The sequence below is a fragment of the Nanorana parkeri genome, unplaced genomic scaffold, assembly GCF_000935625.1.
Source record: "Nanorana parkeri isolate BGI_ZX_2015 unplaced genomic scaffold, ASM93562v1 scaffold342, whole genome shotgun sequence".
Classification (NCBI taxonomy): Eukaryota; Metazoa; Chordata; class Amphibia; order Anura; family Dicroglossidae; genus Nanorana; species Nanorana parkeri.
Genome location: NW_017306610.1, coordinates 1,057,855 through 1,069,444, shown reverse-complemented (window position 1 = coordinate 1,069,444; position 11,590 = coordinate 1,057,855). Strand labels below are relative to the sequence as shown.

General features: G+C 42.8%; 1 protein-coding gene across 1 annotated transcript in view; it reads left to right on the top strand.

Moving 5' to 3' along the window:
- Nucleotides 1-771: 771 nt before the first annotated feature.
- LOC108788658 (neuronal PAS domain-containing protein 2-like) overlaps nt 772-11,590 on the top strand; it is a 135,464-nt gene continuing 124,645 nt past the window's right edge. The window contains exon 1 of the mRNA XM_018558481.1: nt 772-870. The gene's annotated coding sequence lies outside the window, so the exon portion shown is untranslated. The remainder of the gene's footprint in view (nt 871-11,590) is intronic.

Genomic DNA, 11,590 nt, shown 5'->3' with positions numbered 1-11,590 from the left:
CTTATTGCACAGATGACAACCTATCACGGCACCACGCTTGAATTCACTGAGCTCCTTAGAGCGACCCATTCTTTCACAAATGTTTGTAGAAGTGTCTGCATGCCTAGGTACTTGATTTTATACACCTGTAGCCATGGAGATGATTGGAACCCCTGAATCCAATGATTTGGAGGGGTGTCCCAATACTTTTGGCAATATAGTGTAGCTATACCTGTAAAGTGAGCTAAAAAGGCAAAGTGCAGTAAAATGGCTCAGTGGCATTTCTACACACCCAGGGCATGGGGTAGGTGTGAGAAGAGGGCAGAGTGTGGTTGGGGGAGCTCCATAGAAGAAGATAAGGAGGAGGCAGCAGTGTGACAGCATTAGCCGGCTCCTGCTCTGCTCTCCCAGCTCTGTAGCCGCTCGCTAATGATGTTGTTAGGCGCTGCTACTGGGTGACCTAGTTTCTGCAGGAGTTGCTCTATGTGCTGCCTCTCTCTCCAGCACACTCACTCACTCACTTCACTCCACATACACAGGCCGGGAAGGAGGAGGAGCAGGGCTCATCAGTTACACAAGCACCCGCAAGCACTGTCCTATCCAAGAGTGTGCCCGGGAGAGCTGCCATCCTGACACTTGGCACAGGTGATCCGGGCTTCCCCTGTCTGGACCAGATTCTTGGGTTCCACCTCCTCCTTACCCTTCTATAGTGCACTGGAATTACTCCGATCGCTGTGGATTCTGTTTGCTGGATACTTTTTGGGTTATCGAGTCATGATGACATGTTGAGATTTGGCTTTCTGGCTTCCTGGCTGTTGGATGTAATCATCCGGATCAGTACTGTCCCGGGCTCCTGGCATGGCACACACTGACTACTTCTCTTAAATCAAGGTACGTCTATAGAAGCTGCCTGTGCTGGCATGGGTTAAAGGGGCAACAATGTTACTTATATCGTGCAATGACAGTACTATAAATCTGCATCCATTAGTGAGAGGGCAGAGTAGAAATAACTAGCAAAACCCAGCAAATGCGCTAATAGTGTTCCATCAGATGCATTCAAATGCCAAATATTTCAAACACTGCTTTGATCTCTGAAATTATTGTGGAAAGTTTGGCATTCCACAATCCTTTTTTTTTGGCAGCCGTTTATGTACCAAATAATAGGAGTAAAATGAATAGTCTTGCACAGCTGAATCAGTACAGGAGGAGTTGTCGGTTGCAAAACTAAAAAGTCGGAAAAGTTTTCTAAGGAGTCAGATGCGAAGTTGGTTGGAAGTGGCCACAGCTCTGACTGCTACATATTACACTACAATGAAGTGACATTGTATTTCTACGTTCTGGGTATGATTATTGGGAATTTTCCACTGGAGTACAGTACACATCACTGCTTGCTTTTTTCTTCCTTCGGGAAACACACCTCTTTGTGGACTTCATTCCTGCATCCTGGCATGGATTTAAATATTGCTTTAATTACTCAAGCTAGATCCAGTTTATTATTAGGCAAGTCTTTGTAAAAAAAAAAAAGATGTGAAGAGATTGTTTTGTTGGTGTTGTGAAATAATGCTGTTCCACTTGGCTTTGTACCTGATTTTAATTGCAGTGCCAGCTAGTCAAATCACTTAACCTGAAAACAAAGTGCACGCAGGAGATATTTTATTTATTGGGTTATGGTGTGTGTGTGTGTGGTTTCATTTTGTCTCTGAAGATTTCAAAGTTACTCACCTGTAAAGGAAACATTTCTTGAATGAAAAATGGAATTATACCTTAGCCAAGGTCTCATTCTGCACATGCTGACTGCCTGGCTACTAACCTCTAGCTTCAATACTGGAGTAACTGGCCCAAAGCAAGTATACAGATTAGGATTTCTAATGTTAGTCCCTGTTCACACCTAGGTGTTTGTGAGCAGTAGAAAACAAGCTTCCAAAAGCCTAACACAAGAACTCCCATGACTTTCAATTCATCTGTTCACACTTGAGCAGCGAAATGCCGAACGCAGATAAAAAGTACATGAGCTTCTATTGGCAGTTTGCAGTTCAATTTTCCCCATAGACTTCAATGGCTAATGCGCGCAACTATAGCTAGCCAAAAACGCACATAAAACGTGCAAAAACGATGTGGTATCATGCCGCATTGCATGGTAACCTATTGCCATGCGATGTGGTGTGATGTAAAAAAAAAAAAGTGCATACCTTTTAGCTGTAGGCTGCCTATCGCAGCGCACTACAAGCGCACTCTGAGGTGTGAACAAGGGCTCTATGTATCTAACACACAGACATGTTGGACTTGATGAAACTGTCTTTTTTTTTTTCTTTCAACCTCATTGATGTAACTATGTTCTATATGGGTCAGTAGCTTAAAGTGTTGATGTTGGAGGGCCAGCATGGCAGCCCTGCAACTAGACTTATTTTTTTTTACAATAGTAGCCCCCATAGTTAACAATATTAAGTCAAAAGCTATTTTAAATGCTGGTCAAATCACTTACAATGGATGCTGCTCCTTAAAGTTTAAAAGTTTTAGCTTCCTGCAGAATCAGCTGGTCCCTTGAGCATTGGTCCTGATATCCTATGTTATGGTGGCTCCTTTCCCTTACAGGGTCCTATGGAGTGTGCTACCTTGAGTGTGCTAGTAACCTGTGTGTGTGTCTCCACAAACACAGGCACAGCAAGGCAAACCAATCCTCTGCTCCCTGCTTCCCACTCTTCCCTTCTGCAAGCTAGTAGATAGACAGCTGCTGGAGACTGTGCTGTCCCTTGTAATCTTGTACTGGACAGGAAATTCAGGGAAGCCAAGCAGAGAGAGGGGCAGCCAGTTGACTGTAAGTACTTGGTCAAAAATGTAAAGAAATACTTTGCTGAACAATGTATATGTCTTTGATCTGGAGTCATTATTTAAAAATTGTTTGAGTTTAATACTACATAAGATATGAAGAGCTTACATTCACAACTATAGGAAACGTTTACAGACTTTTGTTGGCCTGCATAGGCTACATGGGTTGTTGTATTCCTACAGCCCTGTGTTTAAAGGCATGTAGATGTGTCAATAACAATGCTCTGAATTTTAGTTGTATATGAAAGGGACTTTTTTGCATTTCTATTTTTTCCCCCCAAAATGTACCCTTATCATTTCCTAGTTCTCTTAAAACGGGAGATTATAATATTCATTTATGGATAATTTCTTTGGCTATGCAGTCTTTTGTCCTTTTGCAATCAGGACAGCCTTGTCCATCCAGAGAGCCACCAATGTGTCCATAAACTGACTCTTAATGTTTAAGCTAATACAGGGGTGGACAAATGAATATGGAATTCAGGTGCCAGTCTGTCCAATCCAGGAGACAGCAGGATTCTTTTTTAAGAGCCAGCCCCACTGGCCAGAATTAGAAAAAAACCTCAAAAGTTAGACACCAGCTGTAAATGTTAAAGTGACATTAAACCCTCAGATTTTTTAACATAAACCAATACTGTAATGTGCACCTTACTGTAATCCATGGTAGTTTCCCTTCTCTTTGCTGCTCTTCCTTTTAAATCCTCATGTCTTCTCATGCTGGGCAGAACTTCCCTTTTCAGCTCGGGGCCTCTTCCTGTAGTGCTGGCTCAGGTTACAAGCCTATACAAACGGATACACAGACACCGTGTATCCATTCCTGAGACAAGGCAGTCTGCTGCAAAACAGAAGTTCTGCCCAGCATGAGAAGAGATACAGATTTAAAAGGAAGAGCAGCAAAGAGAAGGGAAACAACCATGGATTACAGTAAGGCGCACATTACAGTATTGTTTTATGTTAAAAAAATCTGAGGGTTTAATGTCACTTTAAGGAGCATTGGCTACCTGGCTCGCCAGCCCTGAGCGAATGGGATCCAAAAACTTATTTTAAAGTAATCATTTGTTTTGCAGAACATTTGAAAACTGGAAATAACCCTCAAATTGGTTTACTTTGATTCTCTCAGCAGTCCAACCTTTGCTAAGAACTCTGCTTCAAGCTAGCAATTTGCTGATGATGATTTTTCTGTACTTTCCTAATTGCTTCCGTGGTACCAGTTTGGGGGCTCAGTCATGATGTGTGCAGTGTACTGCACAGCAGCCAATCCAGTTTCAGTTTATTGACGTCTGATTAGTCAAATATGAATACTGATTTGCCATATTAAATATGCATATTTTATATCCTGCTCATGTGTTATCTTCTAGGATACATCCACTGTGGAAATCAGCATTCCTTTTACCAAGACTGTTGTGTTGCTTTTATTTTTAATTTGCAGTTATTTTCCGTTCCAATAAGAAGATCAACAAACACTGCAAATGAAAGATGATTTAGTTCTTTGAATATTTTAAAGGAACCTTTTTTTGAGAGAAATATGGGGTGTCATTGCTGACCTTTTTCTGAAAGTGCAAGTTGCCTGGTATTCATGGTAGTTCTCTAATTTTAGCACTTCCTTAGTATTTCCCCAGCACCCCAGAACAAGAACACAGCAGTTGAATTTAAAGCTCATCTATATTTGTAGAGGGTCAGAGAGTAAGTGAGAAAAAAAACATAAGCTCTTCGATCAGCACGACAGCCAGGAAAACAGCATTAACAGAAGGAGAGATCAGCAGTGGCTCATTCCTTTCAGAAGAGGTTTCCATTACCATTGAATTCAGACTCCTTAGTTTGTTCCTTTGCATTTTCAGTCCTATAAACTGAGTGGCCAGATTATTATGACCACCCCATCAGTACTTCGTTGGGCTACAAGATGACTCCACGAGATGACTTAGTTTGTGCGCCTCGTGACTCCACGAGATGTTGAAAGGTGCTGCGAGGAATCTGACACTGCACTGTTGCCCTTCTGTTGTCTTGTACCAGTCTTGCCACTCCCCGTTCTGCCGTAACATTGACTAGTCGCTGACGGCCACAATTCACGCGTTCAGACCCAGATTTTCGGCTGACAGTCCAGTCTTTAAACACTTTAACAATGAGCCCCTCTTGAACATTTAACGAATTCTGCTGTTTTGCTGATGCTCGTGCTAAACAATCATCCCACGTTCAAAGGCTGTTAAATCGCGTTGTCCATGACCAAGTACCCGACTTTTCATAGGGGGTGACACCAAAATGACTTTCAATCATTTTGATGTCACCCCTCCAATGGTGGCACCCAGGTGCGGGCCGCACCCCCCGCACCCCCCTTGTGACGTCACTGTCCATGGGGCATTTTCCAGGTAGGAGCTTTTTTGTTAAGTTTGGATTACAGTGAGGCCGTTTAAAACCCCTGTCAGAAAGTCAGTCTCTCTATTCGTCCTGGTGACCATTGTTTCTGGTTCAGAAAGTGATGAAAAATCCAAAATTCTACAGTTGTCATAGGAACAGAAGGTGAGAGGAAATCTTCTAATGAAACACATGCTCTGATATCTACTGTCTAAGAGGGGATTTTCCTTCACTTTGTAGAAATTTCCTCTCACTTCCTGTTTTGTCTGTGTAAAGGGAAATCTCCCCAACAGGACATGGCAAGGAAAACATGTTTTGGCTATACATACACTTTGAAGGGCTTCTGAATCTAAACTACAGGGTGTTTGGCCTAACTAGAGAAGGAAAGGTATATACAGCTGTATTCTAAAAAGCAGGACACAACATTTTGTTTTCATTGAGTGCAGAACTTTCTCTTATCAGCCATTTAAGGCTTAAAGGAGAACTATGAGATGAGTGATTTCCACTCACCTCATAGTTATAGCCGACCTGCGACAATGAGACTGTCACAGGTCGGCTCAGTAGATCGGGAGGTGAGCGAACACATACCGGGTTCGCTCACCTCTCGATCCTTTCACGGCTCTCTGCCGTGACAGGGGGAGGGGCTGGATTCCCCTCTCCCCGCTCCGATCTGCCAGCGCTGACTGGCAGAGCTGACAGGGGAGGGGGCGGGTACAGCTGGCTCTGGCTCTAGATAGGCAGAGCTAGCTGTCACTCACGCAGCTGGGCGGATCCCGACGTCCAGGTTGGGATCAGCTCAGGCCGCGGCGTCTCAGTATACCGCGAGCTGTAGCTCGCGGTATACAGAGCTTAGGGTAACGGGAGGACGCTAGTTTGTGTCCTCCCGTTACCCTAAGGAGAACTATGGGGAAAAACACTGACCCCATAGTTCTCCTTTAAAGCAGGTTGACTTGTGTTTTTGCAAAGAATATTGGTCAAAACTAATATGGCGTCCTGTGAGATGTTTTTTGTGTATCACTTTTATCTCATAAACATTTATTCACTTTGCCAATGTTACTAAGCCATACTGCTCTGCTTTACATTGGCTACAGAAGCTATGGCTTCAGGATCCCTCTTTCAACTAAGAGATCCTGGAGCAGTGGCTTTTGCAGCAAAGATTTAGGGCTTTTGGGTATTTGAGATAAAGGGAACAAAAAGGGTAGGTGCGATATTTAGAGGTCTGCTTTAATACATCTTATATATAAGCTTGTATTGTTGGAGTAGTGGTCCTTCATACTGTATGGCTACTACTTTCCTTTTTATACTCATGTGTCCTGCTTGCTACAGGCAGTCTGTCCCAAGAAGGAGAAAATTGCTCATGCAACTCACTAAAAAAGCATCATGTTTCCATTAAGTCTGTCAGTGTGTAATTTAAAACAATAATCTGTGTGGGCACTGCCATTTTGCATAAATCCTATGTCAGACAGACAACTGTTGCCAGTGACAGCTTCCTGTCAATTAACTTAGATTATACTGTGGAGAAGCACCCTCTCTTCCTGGGCCATCGATGTGTCACTCCATTGCAATATCGATTTTTCAGCAAGCTGCTGTCTAGCTGTGTTGCTGTCTAGCAACTTGCTCTCCAGATCACCAGGGGACATGCTGTCTCCAATGGACAGGAACCTTCTTACATGTTAGGACACCCCCACCCCGCATCCTTCAACTATTGGCTCAGTATTTTTGTCAGAGCTTATGTCCACTTTAAAGTAACCCTTGCCTGAGAGAAACCCAGAAGATGCCCATGCTGGTCCCCACAAAATGCTAGCTGCCTGGCTATTATACAGAATCAATAACTTCAATACTTGAAATCATTGACACAAAACTTCTAGGCAGATCAGAAAGTTAGAGTAGCTAGAAGTCCTAATTTGGGATAGTGACTGAGAGCTAGATGTTCAGTATGTCAACCAGACAGACAACATTTACAGAATGAGAAGCATGCTATGGGCAGCCTCCATGTTTCTTTCAGGAAAGTTTTTCTATAATAAAAGGATGCCAAATCGTGATAAGGGCAGCATAAGCCTAGAAAGCAAAGTTTTTTTCCTACCCCATTTCAGTCTGTTCGGCAACACTCAGATCTTACTTTGCATGTAGCAGAGTCTTTAGAAAGTTATATTATCCTTAAGATTCTTATTTGCTTTTCCGATTTACAAAATATGTTTAAAACTGTTCTGAACGAGGCAAAAAGAGGTTTTTGTGTTGCGCCTTCATGAGCCAGATATGTAGTTTCTTTTCCTTTTTTTTTCTGGGCTGCAGATGACTTAGAGGCCCCTTTTTAGTTGAAGAGTGAGCTGGCTTTAATAACAGCCTGAATGCAATGGGCCTGCCGCTAAGGTATGCAGCCTCTCTGCCCATCGCTTGGCATGACGCAGCAGGGTGTAACAGGCCATTCCTAAGGTGTGCTCACCTTACCTCAAATAAAATAAATGCCAGCTTATTCCTTTTGTTAGGCGAACAATAAATAGACACTTTCGTGTTCTCTTTTCCATACTACTGTCATACTACCTGAGTCCTTGAGCCATTTTGAAGGCTGAAAATATTTTAAATATGGCACAAACCAAATGAATCATGCATTATGTTATTTGGCTATTCATATGTGTATTTTAATCTTTCCTGTTAAAATCTCTTTCTGTGAATGCTATTGCTGTTTGACCATTGGGTTTACCGACTTTGCATTCAGTTCCTTCCTAACCATTGATGGTTCACTTTCCACGGTAAAATGTATAAGACTTGATGATGTTTTTATGAAAGGTAGAAGTAACAAAAATGTGATGGTTTGTATTATAACTAAATAACAGATTTAATTAGGGATATACCGATACTAGTATCGGTGCAAATACTGAGTATTTGGGGTGAGTACCCATACTCGCCCAAATGCTCCAATACCTTCCCTGATACTGGAACTTCCCCGATACCGAAAATCTCCCTCTGACCGGCAATTGCACGAGGGACCATGGAGTCATCTTCCCAGCCAACGAGAAAGCCGGAAGGCAGGTCATTACCTGCTGCTCGGCTTCTTGATTGGCCGGGAAGCCGGCTCCGTGCTGTTTGGCCGGCTCCATGCTGACTGGCTGAGAAGCCGGCTTCCCAGCCAGTCAGCAATCAGCCTGCCAAACGGCATGGAGCCAGCTTCCTGGCCAATAAAGAAGCCGGGCAGCAGGTAATGACCCGCTTCCTGATCGGCCAGGAAGTCGGCTCCATGGTAGCGGAAGTACCATTATCGATACTCTATATCGACGAGTACTGTAATATAAATATCGGTACTCATACTCGATACCGAATAAACAGTATTGGTGCATCCCCAGATTTAATGTTCGACTTCGACAGTGTAGTAATTGTAGATCATACTGTATAGGCAGCTCAAGTATGTCTATGCAGCAAATCTAGCGCAGCATACCCGTAGAGAGCACTGCAGGTCTTTAGGCTGCTTCCATGGAAGCTTCTGATCTAATATCTGTTTGGCCTTTCCTGTAATTTGAAGCTGGGAAGTATACTGCTGCTTTACTCATCTGGAACCATGAACATTTGGATTATGGTTCCTGTGTGGCCACACCTCCTTAGCAAGTCATAGCTCAAACGGATAAAAGTAGATTTCAGTCATCACCATTCTATAAGATTAAAAATCCTTTGGTTTGTTGTGTGCACTCCATCAGCAGGATGATGGAAACATGAAAGATTGTTGAAACACCACATTACATTTACTTCTTCATGAGGAGCCATAAGGTATTTTGAGATTTTTTTTTAATATCTTATAATAAAGTCAGGGCTCAAAATTTCCACTCGCCTGCTCGCATTTGGCGAGTAAAAATAAGGTGAGGGCGAGTGGAAATTTTGAATATAAATGTACTCGCATACATACACATTCACATAGAAATACCCATTTACACTGTATCAATATAAATATGGTAAAGAGGAGATGAGTAACCCAAAGCAACTGATCAAAGTTAGCTTTGTATCATTATATATGTTATATTAGTTAGAACGATGAACTGCTGATTAGTTGCTGCAGGCTAAAGAACTTTGCATATTGCTCTCTTCCTTACTACATATTGGCATGCTTGCTTGTTGCTTTTAACATTATATCCTGAAAAGAGAGAGGTAGGCAACAGAGAGATTTATGATATGACAACTAATTTATATGACTCCCTACATTACCAACTATTTATAGTACTATGTATTTGTAAAAACATTAAACACATTGATATGATTATTTACATTGAAGTAGACCTGTAGGGACATTTTGTTTTATTTTTATTTTCAACAATGAATAGCAGGGACCCCCAGAACCTAACCAGCTTTCCAGATGTAGAACAGTACTGTTACTTTCCTTTTGCTTGAGTAACATCGTCATGGCAACCAACATATCAGCCAAGTGCCCTGTATTTCTTGCAGGTCAAATGTAGTGCACATGGCAACCAGAGATGCAGAGGGTGGACACTCATAGCAACCAAATTGATGTTTACTGCAGTTACAAAGTCATTTTTAGATGTTTTGGGTTATTTGACCATTCATGGTATCATTGCTACGCACTACCCTACTCTGACCAAATACTGTACCTAACAATATATTATATTTTATGGTTATTTTTATGAAAAGCCCATCTTTCAGACATTCAGTTGAACAAAATCTTTGTTTTGATGTATAATTGATCATTTTCATTAATGTTCGGCTAATAAAAAAATATAGTTGAATATGAAATGGACTAAAACTATGATTTCTTGATTGATTATATAAACATGTATGGCCAGCATTAGAACCTGTATCTGTTTTTTATTTCTGTCTGTGTGTCTGTTGGTGCCACTTTGCCTCACCTTCCTGCTGTTCCTCCATAGTTGTTACTGGGACAGAATGTGAGGAGAAATCTCCCATGTTCTATTCAAAGAGAGTTTTATTTTAACTAAGAATGAATCATGAAGGGTAAAGGAGAACATGAGTGATTTAAAGCAGTGCTTCTTAAAGTATGGGTCTCGACCCCATATGGGGTCCAGCAAGTGAACAGGGGGTGTCGCAATCTGAATCCCTGGGCTCCAAGCAAGATTTTTTTTATTTTCGTTTAATGTTTAGTGTGCAGTGTAGTGTAGTTGCTAAGGCCGCAGGCCTCCCTGTGCACTTGGTACCTTCCTGAGCACGTGCGCATGTGAGGGGGGGGTGTTGGGTGGGGAAGTGGAGAGAAACACTGACCGACGCTGAGAGGGGCGGTTGGTGTGGAGAGAAGAGGAGAGTTTTATTTTAACTAAGAATGAATCATGAAGGGTAAAGGAGAACATGAGTGATTTAAAGCAGTGCTTCTTAAAGTGTGGGTCTCGACCCCATATGGGGTCCAGCAAGTGAACAGGGGGGGTCACAATCTGAATCCCTGGGCTCCAAGCAAGATTTTTTTTATTTTCGTTAAGACCCCATTCACACTGAGCGACATGGAAATCGCGCTACTTTGAGCGACATTGAGCGACGAGCGACATTGAGCGACGTTGAGCGACTTCTTCCTATTGGGCTGTATGCAATCAGGAGCAATATCGCTCAAAATCGCTCTAAAAAAGGGTCATGTAGAAGCGACAAGCTACCAGCGACGAGCTACAAGCGATATTGAGCAATATTGAGCGACATTGAGCGACGAGATGTGAACAGCTACATTGAAATGTATTGGTGAAGCTACATAGAGCGATATAGTGCGGAAATATGAGCGATATCGCTACAAAAATCGCGCGATAAATCGCTCAATGTGAATGGGGCCTTAATGTTTAGTGTGCAGTGTAGTGCAGTTGTTAAGGCCGCAGGCCTCCCTGTGCACTTGGTACCTTCCTGAGCACGTGCGCATGTGAGGGGGGGGTGTTGGGTGGGGAAGTGGAGAGAAACACTGACCGACGCTGAGAGGGGCGGTTGGTGTGGAGAGAAGAGGAGAGAGACACCGACCGAAGCTAAGAGGGGGAGAGGAGAGAGACACCGACCAACGCTAGGGGAGGGGGAAGACACACTGTCCGATGCTGGGGTCACGAAAAATGTCCTCGGCCAAAAAGGGGTCACGAGTGGAGGAAGTTTAAGAAGGCCTGATTTAAAGTATATGAGTGTAAGTTCTATCCAATATTTTGGATAGAGTAGGAACGAGTTGTTGATATTCTACTTCCGGATCTAGAGACACAACAATTAAAGTTAAATCTCCCATGGTGAGGGGAATTCCCCTGTTAGACAGTTGTCCCCGAAACAGGTGCCCCATTGAAAGGATTCCCATAACCTCTTGTACATTAATAGTTTGAATATTCCCTGACTTTCTTGCATGGTAACAGGGATTACCAGTACAAACAGAGAGGTGATTATCCCGAATGAGGACACATACTACAATAAAAACGGGACAGAGGGTCTAGCTCAGGGGTCCTCAAACTACGGCCCACGGGCCAGATCTGGCCCG